Source organism: Coturnix japonica, chromosome 25 (genome assembly GCF_054131305.1).
Source record: "Coturnix japonica strain WE chromosome 25, WE-NBRP24, whole genome shotgun sequence".
NCBI lineage: Eukaryota > Metazoa > Chordata > Aves > Galliformes > Phasianidae > Coturnix > Coturnix japonica.
The window spans coordinates 5,825,419-5,836,551 of record NC_140687.1 but is presented as its reverse complement, the minus strand read 5'-3'; positions in this window follow the sequence as shown (position 1 = coordinate 5,836,551).

The window sequence follows — 11,133 nt, the reverse complement described above, 5'->3', positions numbered from 1 at the left end:
GTCCCTCTCTACTCTGCTCTTGTGAGGCCCCATCTGGAGTACTGTGTCCAGGTGCGGAGCCCTCAGTACAAAAAAGATATGGAGATTTTGGAAAGGGTCCAGAGGAGGGACAGGAAGATGATCAGGGGGCTGGAGCACCTCCCCTATGAGGACAGGCTGAGGGAGTTGGGTTTGTTCAGCCTGGAGAAGAGAAGGTTGCGGGGTGACCTCATTGCAGCCTTTCAGTACCTGAAGGGAACTTACTCCCAGGAGGGGAGTAAACTCTTCGAAAGGGCTGATAATAGCAGGACTAGGGGAAATGGTTTTAAGTTGAAGGAGGGAAGATTTAGGTTGGATGTTAGGGGAAAGTTCTTTACTAGAAGGGTGGTTAGGTCCTGGAACAGGCTGCCCAGTGAGGTTGTGGATGCCCCGTCCTTGGAGGTGTTCAAGACCAGGTTGGACGGGGCCCTGGGCAACCTGATCTAGTAAAGGCGTATGTTTGGTGGCCCTGCTAGGCAGGGGTTGAGGTCCCTTCCAACCCGGGTAATTCTGTGATTCTGTGATTCTGTGGGGTGAAAGCCAATGTCCCCCTTTTGCCTCCAATACAGTAAACACTGCATGAGATATTAAAACTGGTATCCTTTGGCCCAGTGTAGATTGATGGGCTTCTTGAATATTGAGCACCAGTGCACCCTGGATATCCCTTACTCACTTCAAGCTGTTTCAAGTTTACCATCAGTCCGTAGCTGTGTATCCATGGTTGGCACTCTCCTGTCATTCCTGGCAACGTATGGAGTTCCTTGGCAGTTTGCAGCTCAGGGGTTGAGCAGATGGCTTCTTTCTTGGCAGTCCTTAAGGTTCAAAGTCCAGCTGTCATCTCCTATCCCAAATACGTCACTTGCTGCTGAGTTAGTTGTGCTTTCTGTAAACCAAGAAACTCAGCAAACTCTCAGTCTATTGTACACAGTCCTTTTGTTGCTGTGGCACCCACGTGCTCCAGTAAAGTTCCACCCTAGGATGGAGGATCCCAGGTCTCAGGCTCACGAGTTGACCAGTTCTCAACAATCATTTAGCTGTTCTCACAACCCTGGGTAACACTGTCCAGGTTCACTGAGTCTCTTCTCCCTCTATTAGGGAGAACAGATACACGCAAGTACTCGTATGCTATCATGAGGAATTCAGTAGGTTACATTTAATTTAGAAGCATGATGCAATCAAAAGCTCGCTTAAATAAAAGCATACCCTTTTCTTTCACTCAAAATAATAGCCCAGAAAAAAATAAAAACAAAACAAAACTCTCATCATAATTGTTAAAGAAATTATCTACTAAATCTCGATGGAGAGTGGAGACACATGCTAGTTTTAGGAACACAGCACTTATCTCATTATCTGAATGCATCTCAAGGCATGCTCCTTGTGAAACTGTGAGAACTTCTATCATTAACAGACATGTACCATGCCCTGATATATGGTTAAACCGCTTGCAGTGCACTGTCAGATGTACAGGATGGCAGCTGTATGTGCTGTGACCAAATAAACCCCACACTGAAACCTTTCAGAATTTTAGGACCTACAAGTACTGCATTCATATTAAAAGTAAAAAATTCCTAAGCTACACATGTTCTAGGTTTCCATTTGTTAGATACAACATACCTTTGGAAGTAGGCGCCTAAAAAGATATGCCTTCTACTTGCTTCTCTGTCTGGCTCTTCGAAAAGAAGGCCTTTGGAGCAGGAAATGCAAAGGGCAGCTCATTTCTTAACACTGACTCTGCATCAACATTCTCTGTGTTTGCACGCTTCTTAGATGCCACTTTTCTTGTCACTGGAGTTGACAGTGTGAATTCCATATCACCCAGTTGAGTATCATGCCTCGAATGGTGCCAGAGACGGAACAAAAGGTTTTCTGATCACAGCCGGAGAAGTTACTGTCAAAGAAATTCTAACAGCTGAGAAGGTCAGACACAATGCTTATAAAAATATCATACATTATTTGGCTATTGAACAAAACAGTTGAAAACTCTGATTCTCTCCTAGAATAAGTTCGTTTCTTATAGACTGTCAAACACCATTTTTTTATTTGTTCATCTCAATTCTCCATTGAGGATTAACCCTCACCAGCTTATCTAAACATAAATATGAATTATCACTTGGTTTAGTTAAAAATTTGAATAATATCACAGTGGATTTTGTTGTCCAACACAGTAAGATTGAATTTCTTTCGGTACCTTTCAACCTCTGCCTACCTCCAGCCTAACTCCAGAATCTTATTAACTGTGCCTTATCGCTTCCCATTGTGTTTTAAAATCCTCACTGACTCCTTTACTTGTTCCCTTGCTTGCTGTTTCTGTGCAAACCAAACACTGGAGTTAGGGATCACGTCAAACCAACCATGGCCTACAGGTAGAAGGCAACAAAATTTATGCTTAACATACTTCTTTGCTCTATCTTTATCTTCCTTTGGTCAAGGTCCACTAGATACTTAAATATGGAGTAAGCACTAGATACAATGAGAAGCAGATTTCTAGATTAAGAGCTGTATTTTTTCTGTAAGAAACTAGCTGTACATCTTCACACACCTGCTTTGTTTTCTGAGTATTTAGATCGAGTGGAGATTCTTCAAACACTGAAGCTACATCAGAAAATTCCATGGATCCAAACGCATCTGGCACATGGCTGCAGTCTGGCACATCTTCATATGCCAGAGCCTTTTCAGACAGAAATGTTCCACCGAGATTCTTTTGCAGAATTAGAAGGAAGATTTCATCAGAAGATTTCACCACTAAAGTCTAAATAAGATTGGTTTGCAAGTTCCAAACTATGGCTAACAGCTAATGGAAGTCCACAGGCCAGCAGCAACAACTTTTATATTATGTTCTTAATATTCTAATTGTTGATATGACGTTCATATAAAGAGCAGAAGGGAAATTACTCTTAGAGCTCAAGTCATCTTTCACAGCCTGCGTCAACAAGAGCAGCACCTCATAGCCTTTGGTTTCAAGACCTGGACCACAAGCTAGCTAATGATTTTACACAGAATTCCAGAGTTCAAGTCACTGTTTACATTAGGGCTGAAATTGTACTGAAAGCCTTCAAGTTCATCACACTTAATTATCACTGGCACCACACATAACTCCACGTTACATATGTGATCACACGCAACCTGGCAACTTCAGACAATTCCCAAAGCACTCCACTTGCACTTGGCTACTAAAGTACAGAAAAAGGAATTAACATCAGAAATAGCTGCAGTCAAAACCATCTAAGAATCCAAGTCTCCAGGAAACAAGGAAAGCAAATCCTCTCCAGGACTGTGTTCTAAAAGGAAACAGATCAGAAAGGTGAGTTCTTCCCCCCTTTGACCACCCACTCATGTAACGTCCATGTCATTTCTAAGTATGCTGCCCAGACCAAGACTGAGGATGCTTCAGAAGAAGACCTTCCCTGCTAAGCCAAACAGAACAAGTAAGGTACCAAAATATGTAGAGCCAAACGAGGAAAGGTGCTCTAAGAAGGTAAGCATCACAAGAGACCAACAGGAATACTTACACAATCCAAACAATGCACAGTTTCTGTTCCACAAGCTGCCAAGAGGAATGTGTGCAGTACTCACAGCGCACCATGTACACTGCTTACTGCAGTCATACTGCTTCGTAGGACCAGCCCAACTTACTAAAACACTTTAATGAGCAATCCGAACTGTCTGGATCAGCACGGTTCACTTGGAAGGGACCTTCACAGATAAACCTGAAGAGGTGAGGCGACTGCACTATCTAAACCTTAAAGCATATAGGACCTTAAAGCATAAGCTTAAAGCACAGAAGCATGACCAGCAGGTCGAGGGAGGTGGTGCTGCCCCTCCACACTCCTCTCATTGAAACCCCATCTGGAGCACTGCACGCAGTTCTGGAGCCCTCAACACAAGAAGGACTTGGAGATGTTCAGGCAGGTCCAGAGGAGGGCCATGAAGGTGATCAGAGAGGGCTGAAAGCACCTCTACTATGTGCACAGGCTGAGAGAGATGGGGCTCTTCAGCCTGGAGAAGACTCCAAGGAGACCTTAGAGTGGCCTTCCAGTATCTGAAGAGGGCCTACAGGGAAGGCTGGGGAGGGACTTTTCATAAGGGCAGGTAGCAACAGAATGAGGGGAAATGGCTTTACATGGGAAGAAGGTAGATTAGGATTGGATATTAGGAAGAAATGCTTTACTGTGGGTGTGGTGAGACACTGGAGCAGGTTGCCCAGCAAGGCTCCAATATGATTGCTTTGCAAGTTCCAAACTATGGCTAACAGCTAATGGAAGTCCTCAGTCCAGCAGCACAAAATTTTATATTATCTTCTTAATATTCTAATTGTGGATTTGACGTTCATATAAAGAGCAGAAGGGAAATTACTCTTAGAGCTCAAGTCATCTTTCACAGCCTGCGTCAACAAGAGCAGCACCTCACAGCCTTTGGTTTGAAGACCCGGACCACAAGCTAGCTAATGATTTTACACAGAATTCCAGAGTTCAAGTCATTGTTTATGTTAGGGCTGCAATTCTACTGAAAGCCTTCCAGTTCATCACACTTCATTATCAATGGCACCACAGATACCTCACAAAGAAGCATTATGACACCACAAAGGGGCATTATGACGTCAGAAAGGGCATTATGACATCACAAAGGGCATTATGAATCACAAAGGAGCATTATGACATCACAAAGGAGCATTATGACGTCTCAAAGGGCATTATGACGTCACAAAGGGCGTTATGACGTCACAAAGAAGCATTATGACATCACAAAGGGGAATTATGACGTCAAAAAGGGTCATTATGACGTCTGAAAGGGGCATTGTGATGTCACAAAGGGGTGTTATGACATCACAAAGGGGTATTGTGACATCACAAAAGAGCATTAAGACATCACAAAGGGGAATTAAGACGTCACAAAGGGCATTATGACGTCACAAAGAGGCATTATCACGTCACAAAGAGGCATTATGAAAACAAAGGAGCCTTATGACGTCTCAAATGGCATTATGACATCACAAAGGGCATTATGATGTCACAAAGGGGCATTAAGACATCACAATGGGTCATTATGACGTCAGAAAGGGGCATTATGGCATCAGAAAGGTGCATTATGATGTCACAAAGGGTGTTATGATGTCACAAAGGGGCATTATGATGTCACAAAGGGGCGCTGGGAAAAGATCTCTGTGTGGAGATTGCTTCTACTAGAGGTAGTTCTATAAGACTGTTATATAGAGCTGTGCAGGGGCTGTAAATCTGTCTGCAGAGGGTGATGATCAGTTCCAAGTGTCTGCAGTCAATGCTCATGGACAGAGCCCATCCAACCTGGCCTTGAATGCCTGCAGGCCTTGAATGGGGCATCCACAGCCTCCTTGGGCAACCTGTTCCAGTGTGTCACCACCCTCTGAGCAAAAAACATCTACCTAAGATCCAACCTATACCTCCCCAGTCTCAGTTTTAAACCATTCCCCCTTGTCCTATCATTATCCACCCTCATAAACAGCCATTCCCCCTCCTGTTTATACGCTCCCTTCAAGTACTCAAAGGCCACAATGAGGTCTCCCCACAGCCTTCCATTCTCCAGGCTAAACAAGCCCAGATCCCTCCACCTTTCCTCATAGGAGAGCTGCTCCAGCCCTCTGATCATCACAGTGGCCCTCCTCTGGACCCCCCCCAACAGCTCCACATCCTTCCCAGGCCTGGACACAGTGCTGCAAATATGGCCTCACAAGAGCTGAGCAGGAGTGGACAATCACCTCCCTCTCCTGCTGGCCACCCCTTTTTCAGTGCAGCCCAGAACACACATGGATCTATCTTTTCCATACGGATATTCCCATCTGTGTACATATATATACCACACCTACACCCCCACAATCTGCTACAACTCCATAGAATTTTCAAGGTTGGAAAAGACCTGGATGATCTTATGATCTTATGATCTCAGATCTTATGATCTGGATGATCTTATGATCATCCAGTCCAACCATCACCAATACTTCCCAGTTAAATCACATCCCTCAACACAACACCCAAACTTTTTGTGAACTTCCCAGGGTTGGTGACTCTACATGAGAGAAAAGGGCACTCAGATAAGGGATTCTGCATTTGCTATTAGCAGAGGTGGGATGAGACCGAGCACTGCCCCAGTTCCTGGGATAATGCAGAAGGGCTGAGACCTTCCAGCTGCTTCCACCCAGGGTCACACAGCAAAGCCGACCCTGCAGGAGTCTGCATCATTCTTTGCATGGCATTGCTAAGAGGAAGATCCCCCCCCTACCCTTGGCTCTACACTCCAGCTGCTGTCTGCCATCTGTAAAGCCACCACAGCTCTCCTACTGGAGTTCCCATCTGCACAGTGACAGCTTGGTTTCTTCTTACTGTCAAAGCAGCCACAGCCTCAGTGCTTCTCAAATCTCCCCTTTTCAGCTGATTTCCTCTTTCTTGTGGCTGGGCAATTCCTCCCTCTCACAGTCATCCCTCTGCCCCACTCTGTGCCCACAGACCCAGAGAGGGCACACAGAGCCAGCCCTGTCCCAGCTGCTGCTGCTTCACATCTGACAGTCTCAGGAGCTGAGATCCAGGCCGAGACAGCAATGCCCAGACATGGTTTGTAGGACGTTTGTGATAGGAAATAGGGAGGCTTGTGATTAAACCTGCCCCCTAAGGAGGAAGGCAATGCTGCCTGCAGCCCCAGCAGGCATTACAAAACATCCCCATTTACAGGAGGGTTTTAAATAGCACAATTCAGGAACTACAACTGCACAAATTCCCGCATGCCCTGGAATAAGTTTGGGAATGGACATGGTTCTACCACCTGTGCAATGCCATAGAAATAACAACCATCCACCTGTAAACCTCCATCCTCTCCCCTGCTGCACAAAGGGAAGCTCAACAGCAGTGCACAAATGTCCCAGCAATGTCTGAGCACTGCTCTGTGCATCCCAACCTGCTCATCCCATCCACTCCTGGCTGGGCAGCAGGATTGGGGTGGCACATTGCAATGGGCACAGAGGAACATGGAAGCCCCACACATGTGAGGAAGGGGCTGGCTGTGCTCCACACTCACGTTATCAGACGTGATTTGCCCTTCTGTGGGGAGCCTCTGCTCTTTCCCAGCTCATCCTCCAGCGTCTGGGACTCCAGGATCTCATTCAGGCTGTTGTTGGCTGCGGGGCAGCTCCATGAAGAGCCTCCCCTCCACCGACCGGCACACAACAGCCGCTCCCGCGCACTGCGGCTCAGCCAATCGGAGCCGGCGGAGCTGCCGCTGCCCGATGGGACCCCCCCCCCCACATATTGTCCCCCCAGACGAGGAAGAGGAGGAGGAGAGCGACGAGGAGCTGCCGCAGGAGCTGACGTTGGGGCGGGGGGGCAACGCGGGGGGGGGGTCGGCAGTGGGGGGTGGGGGAGGGGGTGGGGCAGCATTACCCCCGGACCCCGTGGACCCCCCCCAGCCAAAGTGCTGCTCTCCGACCCCCGCGGGCTCTTTGTGCAGCCGCTGCCCTCCAGTTATAGGACCCCCCCCCCCATATTGCGCTTTGCTCACCCCCACCTCCGGAACCCCCCCCCACTCACCACATCGCCCCCTCCCCCCCCGGGTGGGGTTATGGGGGGTGGGGTGGGGTCGACGATGTGCCGTAAGCCGCGCCGGGGTCGTGTGACAAACCCCCCCCCCATCAAGATGAATGGGGCGCTGTCGGGGGGGGGCTCAGCCGTAAGGATAAAGCGGGGGGGTTAATGACGGGGGGGGGCAGTGCTATAGGGAACGCAACTAATCTAAGCCCCCCCCCCCCACATTAACACCCCATTGTGTGTGGGGGTGGTGGGGGTGGGGCACACAATAACCCCCCCAAAGGCCAAACAGCCCCAACACCCCCCCTCAAAGCCGCTGACTTACGCTGTGCCCCCCCTGCATGAAGGGCCTCCCCCCATCGATTAAGCCTCCCCCAATCCCATCTATAGTTGAGAGCTATGCTTTTTGTAACCCCCCCCCTTTTAAAGCCCCCCCCCCCCACAATGTTGTGCACGATGTGCTGCCCCCCATGAGCCCCTGACCCCCCCCCTTAAAAGATGGGGTGGGGGGGGTGGTCTCGGACCCCCCCTCCTTTAAACGATGGGGTGGGGGGGCAGATTGTCACTGCCCCCCAACACCAAAATGGACACCCCCCTTTTAAAGGATGGGGTGGGGATGGGGGGGTGGGGGGTGAAGGTGATCTCGCCCCCCCCCCATTAAAACGGACCCCCCACCCCTTTAAAGGATGGGTGGGGGTCGGTTACGGGCCCCCCCGGCGCTGTGTGTGTATGTGCCCCCCCCCCGTTTTGCTCCCCCCGTGGCGCAGTGTGCTGGGAAAGGATCTCTGTGTGGAGATTGCTTCTACTAGAGGTAGTTCTATAAGACTGTTATATAGAGCTGTGCAGGGCCTGTAAAGAGAGTTGAGGGGGACTCTATTGGGCATATGGGGCTGTGGTGGGCAATAGGAGGACTAGGGGCTCTAGGGGGCTCTGAGGGTGTGTAGGGGTTGTGGATCAGGTTGGATCTTAGGAAGATGTTTTTCACTCAGAGGGTGGTGACGCACTGGAACAGGTTGCCCAAGGAGGCTGTGGATGCCCCATCCCTGCAGGCATTCAAGGCCAGGCTGGATGTGGCTCTGGGCAGCCTGGTCTGGTGGATGGCGTCCCTGCACATAGCAGGGGGTTGGAACTGGATGATTTTTGGGATCCTTTTCAACCCAGGCCATTCTATGACTGTACAGTTCCATAGTGGAACAAATATAATATGCTAACTATGTAAAACATGGAGTCAGACCTGTGTGATTTGTCCACACCAGGAGGTGATTAGAAAACAATTTGTAAGCTACAAAGCTGCTTGCTGGAAAGGAAAAGAAAATAAAACTACAAGAAAAAGGGAAATCATTTCTTCCTGAAAATAGGAAGAATTATAGATCTGACATGAAATTTCAGTGAAGCTCCTGATTTTATGAAGCTATTCCCATTATTTTCTTGGTGCTGTGTTTCCCAAATGAGTGGTTTCTGGCTCTGCTGCAGCACCAGTCTGCATGTGAACATCAACTCTGTTCACCATCTGGGAAGATTAGGACTTCCCTTCTCCTACCAGCACCACTGAATTACAGTTACTCAGTGGTTAAACAAAGGAATCCTGAAAGAAGGGTTTACAGCTGTCCTGTTGTCTGAAGTGCTTGGGGCATTCTGATGCTATTAAGCTCTATGTATTAACAAGTTAAAAAAGAAAAGGTAGGCATCTGATTGTTGTGACAGTTTCTAAGCGATTTGGAAAGCTGTACCACCCAACCACTCCTTCTATTTGATGGAGGTGACAAAGCTCAGTTTAATTTCTGACTGCTGTTTAAATTCTGAAGCTCGAGCTGGTTCCTGGAGCAGAAAAAGCTCGGAAGCTGTCCCTCCTACAAGCAGGCACCTCTGAGCAAAATATGACATCTCAGTTTCTGATGGTAAGGTCAGGAGATCTGATTCCAGCATCTAGCTTTTGGCTTAATACTGTGTTAGTGGGACCTTTGGCATCTAGCACTTAATGATCTTGAAGGTTTCTTCCAACCCAAGCCCTCCCATGATCCTATGATTCTGTGATTTCATTCAGGTTTATTGAGATGAGTTCTCCTGAATGTGCTGTTCTCCATATGATTATAATTGGAGTCCAGATGGGTGACTGAAACCAGACACCAAACTTTCTGATGGCCAAAATTAAATGAAATCAATCCTTTACTTTGTCAGTAGTCTGTAACTAGAGCCCATCAGGTAATTCCCAGCCTCCTGCCTGTATCAGTGGCTGCACACAGTGAAAAAGTCTGATGGGATTTTAACCTCTAAAATGTTCCAAAGCAACCAGAGGGTGAATATATTCACTATGTAAATACCTGCAGGAATAAGCTTGTCATGTATGTCCTCAGGTACCACAGTAGTTAATGGTGGGACTCAGTAGGTCATGCTGAAAGTTGAGTCTGCTGATTTTGAAGGTCTTTTGAAGGTCTTTTCCAGCCTACATGACCTTATGCTAATATTTCTGAAATTTATTTCTGTTCAGCTCCCAGAAAACCTCCCACCCAGCCCCCAACTGACCCCGTGGTGAAAAATAAAACAGAAACCTCAGTGACGCTGGCATGGTCCCCTCCGAAGATGCACCGCCCCATTCCAGTCGATGGCTACATTGTGGAATGCAAGAAACTAACTGGCTTCACCTGGGTGAGGTGCCACAAGTCTCATGTCCCCGTCCCAGAGTTCACGGTGAGCAATCTGTCTGAAGAGGCTGATGATCAGTTCCGAGTGTCAGTCAATGCGCATGGACAGAGCCCGTCTCTGGAATTCCCAGGGAGCGTGCACCTTGGTAAGCACAAAAACCCCAATGGAAATGGGTCAGTGTGTGCTGAGCAGCTGTGTTGGTTCCCTAAAGATGCTTCCTTTGACTTTAAGGTTAGCAGTGCATTAACACACCAAAGGCTTTCCTTTATTCCTAGTTCTCCTATCTCCTATCAACCTCCAGCTACCACTAAAGTGATACGAGTTGTTTCTGTGACAGAGACATGAATATCCTTATCTTTTGATATCTCACATGTGCAAGAGGCAGAACTTTCTGTAACAGATCTTAAGCACAGAAGTGCTTCTTCTAGCACTCATGCAAAGGGAGAAGTAGAAATGTACCTATGATTTAATCTTCCATCTCTAAATGAGATACCAGACTTGCATCTAAAGAGCATTAAGACATACATGTTCTTCCTCAGACCCAGTCCTGGCTGTGAAATCCCCCCTAACAACTGGTGAAGCTGTACCTGGAGGGAATGCCATGTTTACTATTGACCTTACAACAACGTGCAAGCATGCCAGCTGATGAATGTCTGCAGTTCACAGCTATTGGCCAGTGCATTCAGTCACCAGGTTTACCACTGCATGACCATAGAGCAGTACTTTCAGCTGCAGGTTCAGACAGCCTTTCTGATTGCACTGGAATAGTTTAGAAGTAGGGGAGCAATCATTCCAATAATATCTCTATCAATCAGCTTTGCATGACAAAGTAGAACAAATAAACATTCATGATGGGAGGACCTGTTTGTCATTGGGTGGAAACCTCTGCAGAAGCATGTTTAGAGCATTATTAATCAGTAGAAGG